Source organism: Herpailurus yagouaroundi, unplaced genomic scaffold, assembly GCF_014898765.1.
Source record: "Herpailurus yagouaroundi ecotype Mexico unplaced genomic scaffold, PumYag 196, whole genome shotgun sequence".
In the NCBI taxonomy this organism is placed as follows: domain Eukaryota; kingdom Metazoa; phylum Chordata; class Mammalia; order Carnivora; family Felidae; genus Herpailurus; species Herpailurus yagouaroundi.
The window spans coordinates 32,097,042-32,110,088 of NW_024412427.1; the positions used below are offsets into that span (position 1 = coordinate 32,097,042).

A 13,047-nucleotide genomic window follows, 5' to 3' on the forward strand; every position below is an offset into this window, starting at 1 on the left:
GTCAGGCCTAAGGGATGGCGCAGGGAAAACTAAACATCATGCACCACATTTTATAATTTTTAAGTGTTTTACTGAATTTGCAAGAATATTTGCAAACCGGCAACGATTACTCTAAAAGTCTTCTTAAGAGGGGGGACAGGAAAGATGCAAAACAATTTTAAGCATCTTCATTTCTGAGATTCTCAAAGTGAGTGTGCCTCCACGTCATAATGCCATGTACACAGAACACGTGCTCTTCTCTGGGTATGGCAGTAGTTTCTGGAATAGGACTGTGTCCTGGGTCTTCCCTCCACGTGCAGTTCAAGTGAAGGATACCTTTAATGAAGGATATCTACTAATGTTGCTTGTACAGATTTAGTAAGAGATATAAATGGGCTACCTTGTAACTAATAACAAGTTATATTTAAGTCACTGAAATCATGTATCTTTTGGAAAAAGCACTGGATGAGAAAAACTCTCAGGGCTGGAAAAAAGGAAACATTGTTACACGAGGGTCAGGATCACTTGTCACTGTCAGAAGTCACCATGAGAGGAAACCACTTTTTCCCCTTGATGATCTGACCACTAGACAATAAGATGCCTGGGTCATTTTCTACAGGGATGGTCCGAGAATGTGATTGTCTCACTGAATCTATCCATGAGTGAGTGGCAGGGCTCTCGTTGGGTGATTATAATTAGCTGCCTGGTGTCATAAGCCAGGAGATGCCAGGGGACAAAAACTGGGGGAAGGTCAAAAGTTACCAAGTGGTGGTTCCCCCAAGCTTTGTGACAATGCTAATCTTATTAAAGGTGAGCAAGAAGCCACTGAAAGAGCTTTTCCCTTTGAACTTTTTGAAGGACAAATTAAAGGCACATACTTGGACTTTTTATCACTTAGTAATGCTGTAAAATTCCCTTGACTAGGAGAGAATTAAAAATAAAGGTCACTGCATTTCCTTAGAAAACAGTTATGTAAAATTAATGATTATGGGGAGACTAAATACACTAATTCACCATTGTGAAAAATAGACTCCGTCACATTACATGTACATGGGAAAGCAAAGAATTCTTTATTTACTTAGAATGGCTTATTTTGAAAGAACAAACTCTGTTCTCTCTCCAAATAGCCTTGTCCCTGGGTGTTTTGTTTTGTCTTTTGTTGTTGTTGTTGTTAGCTGGCCTCCTGTTTCTGCCAGGGAGGATCATTATCATTGTTAAATGCACGAATTCCTCAAATTGCCCATCCCGGAGTTGCCCTATGAAAAGCAGCTGCTCTCTGCCAGGGCCTCTCTGGCACGGCATGGCCAGAACCTCCACCCCAGCTGTCTGGAGACCCACATCTGGCCTGTTGCTGTGCCCCCAGCATCTCCTAAGTGGATTCTGCTCATGCTAAAGAGCCTGTATTTTAAGAAAACACCATCCACTCTTAGTGACAATCCATTTGGCTGTTTTCCCTTTATGCCAGGAAGACAGACATTCCTGTCCATCCATTTGTCCATTCACGAACATAATTATTAATCTTGTTCTGTGCCAATCGTGTGTCAAGATTATGTGGAAAATTCTCAGGAAATCCTATGAAGAAGGTATTGCCTATTTTCACTTTAAAGCTGAAGAAAGTGAGTCTTTGAGAAGTTAAAGATTAGGCCAACATTGGCAACTTCATAGCTCAAACTAATAATTTGCCCTGAGCCAGATGGAGGAGAGAGAGAGAGCGAGCAAGGGACAGTGAGCCTGCATTCTTCCCACAGAATAATTTGAAAGAGGTGGAAGGAATTAGGAGAGACACCTAAACTCAGCCAGGAGGGCTGGGGGTTGGGAGAAGCTGGGGCTGTGCATGGGATACCACCTCTAGAGGCTGTTAGTCTGAGAAATCAGGAACAAGTCCTATGATGTAAGTAATAAATAGAAATTCAATTTTAACACGCAATAAATACATTTCTATACAAGATGTACCACCAATGGTCTGACTTATCTTACAACGGTTGAAATACTTCTTAGATGAGGCTGGCAACTGTAAATATTCATGAACAAACCCACTCGGCCCATTTAAAGCAAGGTCTTACCAATTAATTTCATAATTAATGTGTTCTCACTTAAACCTAGTTGGACTTATGCACCCAAAGGACTACAGAGACGAAGTCATCTAAGGAGTTACGCAGTCTGTATGTCTCCTTGATAACAAAGACAACGTTCACAAAGAAACAGGACTGGAACGTCTGTTTCGAAGTGTAACAGGTAAGTGCAAAAATAGTTTAGAAATGCAATGCAGTCAATGCTGATGGAATTCTGAAACTTTTCAGAACAGACTGTAGATCAAATAAGAAATGAAATATTCCATAATGTGCATTGCCTATAGTAAAGAGAAGTACACCTATAAAAATGTACGTAAAAGTTTTATGTTTTTATGCAAAAAAATGGACTCCATTTTGACCGCAGCTTGTCAGACATGGCCTGCAGTTGGAGAATATGTACGGTGGGAAGAAGAAAAAAAACGGTGATGTACTGGGCGGGGGAAGGGGAGGGGGTGTTCTCCATGACTTGGTGTCTCAAAAAAACTCCTGAAGAACCAAGCTTTAGTAACTTAGTTAGTCAGGCGGTCAGGAATGAAGTGTATATAAGCAAAATGAAAGCAAAAAGGAAGGCAAATTTTAGTAATGTGGTTAGCCTCCCTCAGACAAAAGCTCCTCTTATCCCTGCACAGTGGCCTTGCATGTGGATTCACAACAAGTGCCAGCAGCTCCTCTCACTGAGGGTTAGGACAGTCTACTCTGGCTTTTAAATGAGAAAGTTCAAAGCCAGAGTAGATGGGAAAGAGTAAAAGCACGTCCACACAAGTGGAGATGCTTTTAGCCCCCTCTGAGTTCTGAGTTTCAGTTGTAGCCAGAAGTTGCTGTGAGCAAGTCTCAGACATCCCGACATAAGGTTACAGAGATGTTTTAGGCTGAATGCTCTGAAGTGAAGACCAGGCAGGGGAAGGCCATCTCCTTGATGGGATGCACTTATTTTAAAGCAGTGTGTCATCTTATGTGGCTGGAGTACTGCATTTACATTCCTTCTTAGGGAAAGCCATTCCAAGTGAACTCCCAAGGAATAATTCCACAAGTTCCTCTTCATGCTATTCTTACCCTGTGCCCTGTATTAGATAAGACATCATGGAGGGATGGCTCTGGTGTAGAATCTGGTCTTCATCTACACTTACAGAATTCAATCCATCTCAACACTTGAGGTGCAAGAGGGCCCACCCAATACCCGGGAGCAGTGGACACTGCAGCCCCATTTCTTGGCAAGAGGCCCGGCAACCTGAGTGCTGATGCCACTGAATACAGAAGCTGTTATTGCTGTTGGAGGCTGCCGGCAGTCAACTCCACCCCAGACAAAGGAAACAGCCATGGGAAGTGGTGAGGGGGAGAGATGAAACGTGCAAGAAAATGGAACTGAATTCCATGACGGAGAGGCAGGGGTAAGCCTGCAATGTCATTCCCAAGCAGGCATTGCTGGGAGGCATGACAAAGGGGATGGACAAGAGCCCTGCTTTCAATGGCTTCCTCTTTTAGGGAGGAAAACATACACTGACGCAGATAATGCAGAGCCACAGGGAAAGGATAGTAAAGAATAAACTCTTCAATCAAACGTAAGCTCACTAAATTATATATGAGGGAGAAGAGCAGGGAATCGAGGGGACCTTGCTGTAAAGGCCATTGCCGTAAAGGGCTGAGCAGGCTCTCCTCTGGCGAGGAGGGCGGGGGGGGGGGGGGGGGGTGCGCAGCAGGAGAGGTGTGGCATGGCACCATTTTCAGCAAAGAGGGAGACAGGTGGATGGTGGAGCTGTTGAGGGGCTGCCAGAATCCCAGTGTGGTGCGATTAGGGGGTTCTGTCTCTTCCTTAGGGGACAAGGGGCCCTGATGCTAGGATGGGTCTGCAGAGCTCTCCACGGTCAGGGGCTGCGTTGCTTTCCCCTTTCCAGGGACTGCTCTGGATCGAACGCACATGGACGAGAATCAAGATGAAGTCTGTGGGCAGGATTAGTGAAAGTTTTTGGAGATTTATTGTTCCAAATTCTGTTTAAGCAAACAACTCGAGAAATACTGTATTGTAGCTGTTGGAGTCTGAAAATGGAGTGACTTATGTATTAGGTTGAATCATGCAAAATGGCTGGTTCTTGACCTACAAAAGTGGAAATTCCATGTGGCTGCATAAGTTCCCTGACTTGGCCTGGGCTACAGCCCCGCTTATGGGTACGTCTCTCCTTACTTCTCAGGCCTCAGGCCACAGGCCACTTGCTCGCCAGGGAGCTAGATGGCCTCCAGCCTGCAGTGCTTTCTGAACCCTTCAAACCACCCCACGAAGGAGGCTCAGGACTACTAAAATCCCCAATGCCTCCCTGTCCGACCAAACCAATTCCAGACCTTCAACAGGTGGGTTTGCATGAGTTTTCTGAAGACACCTCAGTCTGTAAATACCACTTGCACAACACCAAACAACAGGGCAGATCCTTCCTAGCTCAGAGGTGATATTTACCTATTCCCTCTTCTGATACAGTTCCTAACACAAAGGAAGAAGGAACTGGGGGCTGGCAGAGAAGCTGTGTACAAGTACCACAACAGTAAGTGAGTAATGGGGCCAAGTGTGCCCACCCACGGCACAGAGACACAGAAACAGCAGCATGGCAGCCGAGGACGCGGCTACTTCCTCCAGGGAGGCAAACACAGGGATGGCTCACAAAGATTAAAACCAGTTGGCCGTGTGGACTCTGCCACCATAAAACTGGAGGCAGAAGAGTCATCCAAGTGGATGCTCTGAATCTTCATGGTCTAGCCTGTTGGCTGGGTGACTCCTCCCACTAAAATGGAAGCTGCAGGAGGGCAGGCATTGTGATCTTTCTTCAGGGTTTTTTTTTCCCAGGCCTCCTACCCACAGGTATCAGTACCCACTCCTTGCATGGCTGACTGGCTGGCTGGCTGAAGTAACATGGCAGTGACTGACTAGCTTTTTATCCCAGTTCTGAGCATTGGGATGAGGCCGGGGTGAGGAGAAACCTGCCCCCATGGTTCTTGTGAATCCCTGAAGGAAGGTGGACCCAGGGGCCTCTTTCAGGTGATGATCAGAATTCAAGGAGACCTTGGACTTTTATGGTACAAACTACATCCTTATTTTCACTTCCCTCTAACTGAAATTAAGCAATTCTTTCCATTATGAATATGGACAATGAACCATAGTGGTACTACCTGTGACTCTGTCACCAGCAGAAATTAGATATTTTCATATCACATTATGGTGCTGCCAATGTCAAAATACTAATTTTGCTCAACACTGCTTCAAATCACAGTAGTTACAATACTCACTGCTAGAGCTAGTATTTAATACATGAATAATGATGGGCATATATTACCACATATGTGCTTGATTTGGAAAGGATTTCACTATACCTGACTTACTTTGTGATCCTATGTCTTTTATTTTCTGCATTTATAAACATTCTGAGAAGGGCAGGAGGTCCACAGCACAAAGGAGTTGTGAGATCCTGTTGGTGGGACAGCCCTTAGTTAAGTTCTAGGATATATGCTCAAGGTTGAGTCCTCAGAGGGAGTAGTAAGGGTGACAGCCCCTAGGGACCACGAGCAGTATGGTTCAATGCTGTCACATCTGTCCAACCTCCCTATCTATGACAGTATCAGCTTATCTTACAGATGTGGAAACAGTCATGGAGAGAGGGTACTTCTGAGGTCCAGCTGGGAGCAGGATTCAGATCTAGGTTTCTAGCTCTAGAATTCTGAGACAGCATCAAGAGGGGTTGCCAGTAAGACCCTGCAGTCTGAGCAAAACAAAACGGACTTCCAAGCTAGGGTGGAATATATTATCACACAGATACATTTTTTCCCAAACAACTAAATTCAAATACATTTACTTTGTCCTTGCAGAGTACTTATGTAAAACAGAGACTGAACAATAAATCCTTTAGGGAAAAGAGGTATGATCTGGATCATTTTCCACTGGAAAAGACCCAGTGTGTGGGAAGGAGGAAGGGGCAGGCCCTGTTACACTAATAGCTTTACATGGACCATTGTATTTACCATCCCTTTTCACAGATACGGAAACTGACCCTCGGAGAAATGACCTAACTTGGTTCAGGTCACTGTCCCATTTTATAACTACGTGGCATGACTGCCATTTGCTAACATACTGAGAAACACCGCAGTCCTAACACTTGTCCTTCCAAGCAATCCTGGTACCTCTTCACAATTAGTTACCACTGGTCAGGCTAAATACTCGACTGGAAACATTTTTCTCATTTCTGTTTTCTAATGGTTGGTACCGACCTGGGGGTAGGGGCGGGATTAACCAATAGAAAAGCTCCAGGCAACAGTTACAGCCCCTCTGAATCAACAGCCACATGCACAGCTCCAGAGCGATACAAAACAGGTAATTTAATTTCATAAAAGGATCTTTCTACAGTTTGTTTTTTTTCCTCCCAGCCTATTGAAACGTACACACCACGGGTACAAAGTACAAGGTACTGTTCCGCTGTAATTTCACTTCTGCACATATTTAATGTGCTGCTGGGGATGAAACATTTCATGGTTCCTGTGCTCAGCAAATGAAATAAATCAATGTGTTTAAGAGAGAGCGATTTTTTTTTTCCTTGCTATTTGGGGGAAGAGCTCTTTACTTTTCTATTAACGTGAACTTAATGAACCATTTCACATTCAAAACCCCTTAGAAAGGTCGTAATGCCTATTTCCTAATTAAATTTTTTTAAACTCAAATAATGCTAATTTTCTTTTATATCTCCACATGGGGAGCAGTGCTTAAAAAAAAAATTAACTGGAACAAACAACGGCACAGAGCAAGGACTATTTCAGTTAGTTAAATATCACTGATTGTAGCGCTTTCTAAAGGAAGACAGAGAGAGGAAAGACCTGGCCCAGCATTTTATTAACTATAACCAAAGGACCATAGAATTTGGGTTGCCACGGAACTTGGGCCTAAATAAAGTTTATCGTTTGGTGGCAAGTTGGTGTGGTGCTTCAAAACGAGCCAACATAAAGCCAGTGTGCTCTAAGCAACGGAGGTCACTCCGCATTTAGGTTCCTTTGCTTGGATTTCCTTCACATTGATGCTGAAACTTCACTGCCTGCATTAAAATGGCTGAGGCTTCGTGTGATGCAGGAACAGGTACTTGAGGCCCACTGCTGCTGCGTTCTCAGGCCGCTCTGATTTTTTTCCCCTCCTAATTGCAGCAGACAGCATCAGAGCTTTGTCAGTGTTACCTGCTCTGAATAGAAGCACTCTCGGGCTGCCTCGTCAAAGACGAGGGAAGAAAGCAGGCTCTCTGGCTGGCAGCGGTCTTGGATTCTCGCCCCCGGCCATACTGTGCAATCACGCTGTTTATTCCACTGTAACAATCAGACGGCGCGAGCGGAGCACCTGGTCCTCCCGGCCGGGCCTTCCTTGGCAGCTGACGGGCAACCTCACTGCCAGGTGGTCACGCTTCAATTACATTAGCTAGCCATTCTAGGGTTAACGAGGACCCACTTTCTTCAGAACGCCCCGGGAAAATCAGTTCTTCATAAAGGACAGTATGCCTTTTGTTGATCACTGAACAATGTTGCTGAAAATCCATTAAATTAAATTCTCTTTATTGGACTGAATAATGCAGTCGCGATAGCCCCAGTGAGAAGTTTGCACGTTTATTTACCAAATTTCTGAATAATTTATACACGGATCCTGGCTCTTCTTTCATTTAGTGGCCACATGTTTCTTCAGAATGGAACAGTGTGGCTTTGCCTTCATTTTAATATGGGTTAATGCTCACTTGCAAATAAAAAAAAAAAAAACAAACAAAAGCAGAACTGAACTGAAAACTGGCTGGAAGAGTAAGTCTCGTTGTAACTCAGAATTCATATTCCTATTTTCTTTTGCAGGAGGACTTTCCAAGTATATTGGCATGATTTATGTAAGATGTTTTTTTTTTTTTAAATACATTTCATATGATCACCATTTTTATAACAGAAAATGAAAGAGATGGAAACAAGGGTAGGAAGGGAGAATGGCCACTGAGCTGTAGGTCGGGGAACCGTGGCCAAGGCTTGAGTCAAGGTAAGTCTGGATGGAAGTGTGCATGCACAGTGGTTGAATTAGATGGGTGGCTGGGGTATCCTCCCACTCATCAGAACATCCCCTGCAGGCCCCACAGGGCAGGCGGGCAGGACGGCTGCAGAAGGGAGCTCCCTTCCCTCTTCTCCCTTTGCTTTTCTCCCCCCAGATTGACAGGGGGTCGGTGGAGGAGCCCTCCTTTCTTGTCCTGGTGGGTACTTTAAGTTTCTGATGGTTAGACACCCAGGCATGCAGCCTTGGACACACAGCTGCACAGTTTGAATGTGTTGGAAGAGCATGAGGTGGAAGAAATGGAAGGAAAACAAAGGCACAGAGAGCTCCAATGATCATTTAGATAATGTTGTCCTAGGAATTTAGCCTTAGCTGTTTGGGAGATAATTTAAAATAGGATTTTTTTTTTTTTTAATTCAGAGGAAGTATTAACAAAAACATCAACAACAAAAAAAAGTTAGATTATCCTAAAGTACATATTAGGCATCAAGAAAATGTAAGCCAAGCAGCGCAAAATTTCTGTCAAATTTCACTTTCCTTTACGGCAGGGGGAAGCCCTGCCTCTTATTTAGAGGTGAGGAAGAGCGCCCAAATAAATTTAAGGAGAAAGGTGTAAATTTTAGTTGATATGCAAACTCCAAGTACCATGTGAGAATATATGTAGCAATTAGTGACAGGGCAGTCAGAGATGGAAGGCGTGAGAGAACACGGTAGTTAAGGGGGTGCGCGCTGGCCTGTGCGTGAATACCTCTCCACTTCCTGCACTCTTTCCGGGCCTCTGTGTCCTGTCATGTAGAACAGAGCAACACCCCCATTCTCCAGTTGTGATTAAATGCACATAAAGCGGCGTGTTGCTGTTTTACACACGGCCCCGGCGCTCACGTTAACGATGGCTGGCTAGTAGACGTTTTGCTAGAACGTCACCAACTTCCAGTTCTCTGAGGCACCTCCACTAGGCCCTCCGTCATCTTAGCCTGATTCAAGCAAGGAGCATGCACTCAGGCCCTCTTGACCCTTTAAGGTGACCACTTCACTGATGTCCTTTGCACTCAAATCTCCAAAGCAAAAATCAAATTAGAACCCAGTGCCAGAACAAAGCAAGCACCAAAGAATAACCTTCTGTTATATTGCTGATGGAATATCAAGAGCACAGATTATAATCGGGACATTCAGAAACAAATGTTTTAGTTTTTGCTTCCTGATCATTTTCGATAAACGCTTTGGCTTTGCCTTGGCATTTATCTTCCCGAGGCAGGCTGGTGTCTGGTCACAATGCATGGTTCTAGTAACATTATCTCTGAATTATAAGATCCACCTTGAACAAGGCTCCAACACAAAGGTATTAGAATGTGCTGGTGACAAGCGGACGCTCTTTTGCAGCTCAAAAACAATGGCTGACGCTTCTGTATGAATAGACAGAAAGCACATCAAAGGCAGCCTTTTATGGAGAAAAATTGTGTGATGTCCACTTTAATCTCTCTCAAAATCTATGCACAAACTGAACCCAATTTCATTTTTCACAGAAATGCTAAGGCTTGATAACAAGGACATCTTTTTCTTTACGGTTAAAAGACGAGGAGACAAAGATATGCTAGCATAGCCTTTGAACTTTTTAAAGCTATCTCAATGGGCCATGATACTTAACCACTGATACAAGGGCAGGGATTTTACAATAGCTGCATTTAAAGCATTCTGACTAAAACCATTCATTATTATAGATTAAAGAATAGCATTAATATCTACATTTTCTTTAAAGCTGAATAGTTTTTATACTTTTAACCCTTTGATCAATTCACAAAGGTCTAAAAAGGTAAGGCGGTAATATCACAAGGGTTTATAAAATTACAGTGGCACACGGATATAATTTGAAGGGAGTCACATTCATTTCTTGGATGATGAAAGATGCAGAAGAAGCACGTTTGGGGATACAAATGAGGGAGATGGTACTCTGACCAACAGATGCCTTGGAATGGAGATATTCCAGGCAGTGACTCTTCTGACACTGAGTTACTTTGGGGGGACTATAAAATGGTGTCTCCAGATGCCTCCCGATCTCCCCTTTCCTCTCCTTGTATCTCTGGGTCCCTCTTCAGCCTTGGGTGTCCCACAACAGCTGCCCAGATTGTGAAGCTGGTGCTGTGTGTCTTTTCCAAGTTTCCAACCAGCATCCCAGAGTCCCCAACTTCCTCTTGCCTGCCAGGCTTCTCCTTGTCTCACGGGACGTGTTGTGGGTGAAGTCTGGGCCCTGCGGTCAGACTGTCGGTGCTCTGATCCTGCCATCATCACTCATTCAGCTGTGTGCTCCTGAGGAAGTCAGCCCACCTGTGTAGGCTTCTGTCTCCTCGGGGAGACAGGGTGAAAACAGCAATCCTACACAAATTGCTTAAGTACAGTGCCCAGCAGAAGCTAAGTCCCAGATAGATGTCTGCCATTACCTGCCACTCCCGGCTCAGAAAGAAACCATGCACATTCCTGACCCCTTCTGCCACCAAGCAGCAGCTGGCCTTTCTTCCTATTCCTTGGGCATCCACGAAGCCCTGCTAAGGGGGCTGCTGATGCCTCAGGGTAGCAACTCTCACTCCTGGCGGCACATTGGAATCACCTGATGATTAATCAGGATTGATTAAGCCCCACTCCAAACCAAGTCACCAGATTCGTGGAGCAGGTCCTGAGGATCAGCATCAGTCTATACTGCACTCCCCATGTGACACTAGGGTTGAGAACCTGGGCGATGTCAGGATGCCACAAACATTTCCCCTGGAGTCCTCCCTCTCTGCGCAGGGGCACAGATAGGGAGGGTGCGATCTCCAGGGCTCTGGAAGCCAGGCCTGAGGGACCTGCTAGCAAGGAATGTGTTCAATTTCTTATCTTAAAAACAATGCAAATTCCTGGTGTGTGTTTATGTTAATAAAAAATGTTGTAAATGACAAAACGCCAAGTACTGCTGCTGGTCTGCAAAGATGTGTTAGGTTTCTCATGGGACTCAACTATAACTGGCTCATCGCCTGGCTTCCCAATTTGAGAAGCTCTAATGTGATGTGTGGCTATCCCAGGAGTGTTTGAGTTTTGAGAGGAGGTTCATGAAGACAAAGAAGACTATTATACCCAAAGGGCTGAAGTCAGGATGGCAGAAGGGCAGGTGACAGGACGAGCATACTGGGTCAAGGTCGGAGGGCCACTACCTGATACTTGGTCTGCTGCTCGAATCGGAAGTTCAGGAGAACCGTTAACCTAGTCTTGGCTGTGGCTCAGCTCGTGGCCTTGACTAGTCCACATCTCCCAGAAAGATGCTGGGCTGCTCCAGAAAACTCTTGTTTTAAAAACAAACCAAAAGCAAAAAAGACCCATCAATGATCCCTCTTCCCTAACAAGGCTACCTTCCCCGTGGCTAATGTGGCAGGGATGTGTGAGAAGAGCCTCTCAAAGTTGCTTCCCCTGCACAGCACAAAACACTTCCATCACCTTGAACTGTCAACCAGGTCATTAAGACTGACATTTCAGTGTGATTTTAATTATAAATAGATTTTATCAGCTTGTCCAATGCCTTTACCACCCTTAGAGACCAGCCTGTAAGAAGTATACTCTTGAAAAGAAAGATGGCAAAATCTAGCAATGGCTTTGAATGACAATATAAGAAGGTCTGAATTTATAGGTATTTCCTGAAAAGCTGAAATCATGACACAGCCAAAACTAGAGGAGCCTATTAGTCCTGAGCCACGTACATCTGTTTTGTGGAGAAAAAAAAATTTTTTTAATGACTGAATTTACAAGCAAAGTCTGTTTTCTTCTTAGAGCCAAAAGTATCATTTCTCCTGCTGAAGGACCATTCCCCACTCTTCAACAAAGAGCTGTGGTCAGTCAAATTTTATACTCTTATTTAACTACTTGTTAGTAGTAGAAATCAAAGCATAAGCCCCTCTGGTTGTTGCATGGATATGTGGGTCTCTGGCTGACAGGAGTGGACAGTTATAAATGGAGAGCTATAAAACAACAAAATTTGAGATTTCTGTTGCCTCTCAATCTCTCCATTTTGAGGGTTTCACTTAAAAACAAGTGAGACCCATTTAGAGACATGAAAAACAATTCTAAGCTAATTTTACATTAAACACATACGGTGGCAGGTTATAAACCTTTTCTGGAATTGATTTTTAAAGCCCTTATCACAAAACAGGGTTGGAGACACTGTATATAATAACAATAATAAGATAACACTCATTGGGCACAATGCCCAGAGAAACCAGCTACGCAAATACAAGGCTAAAGGAAAAGGATGGTCTCAGAGAGAGACCAAAATGGTTCAAGATACAGAGACATCAACACTCGGGCTTCTATGGAATGAGTGGCCTCACAGACACAGCCCTGGGCTCTGGTACATGTCCTGTGTGGCAGTTAAACCCTCTTCACAGCCTCTCCCTGCATGCACGCAGATTTCTTTGCAAAGTTAATGGAGTTCATATTCACATATAATATACATTTTGAGAATCCAAAAAATTAGGTTGAACTACATGAACATGCTTTTTTGACTAGGCCCCAAATAGTCAAATATCAGCAATTTCATTTACTTCAAGTCAATTTAAAACAAGGAGTGGGGAGTTCATCCCACAATTGTCTCTCATGCCTCATCATCTTTATAAAGCAGTTTTCTGAGCACTTCTGGGGGGAACGGAAGGGACAGTTCCCGATCAGGCCACATCAACAGAGTCAGAGGTGTCTCCAAGGAGCGGACCCTGTCCCCCATTACATTCTGCTCACCAAAGTTTCAGGGATGGAGAGTAAAGGGTGATGTTCTTCCAAAGGTTACAACCCCTTGTATCCACACATGAGCACCCTGCAGTGGCATTCTAGCTGCCTTTTGCCACAATTATTCCACCTCCTAATCCTTTCTGTTTTCATGCTTATTGTGAATGGGGTACATAGTTTGGAACAACTATAATATTGATTTTGAAATGTATTAACTTTTAA

General features: G+C 44.2%; 1 protein-coding gene across 5 annotated transcripts in view; it reads right to left on the minus strand.

Annotated features, from left to right (window-relative positions):
• RALGAPA2 (Ral GTPase activating protein catalytic subunit alpha 2) overlaps positions 1-13,047 on the minus strand; it is a 329,216-nt gene that overhangs the window by 43,707 nt on the left and 272,462 nt on the right. The gene's annotated exons all lie outside the window — the stretch shown is intronic.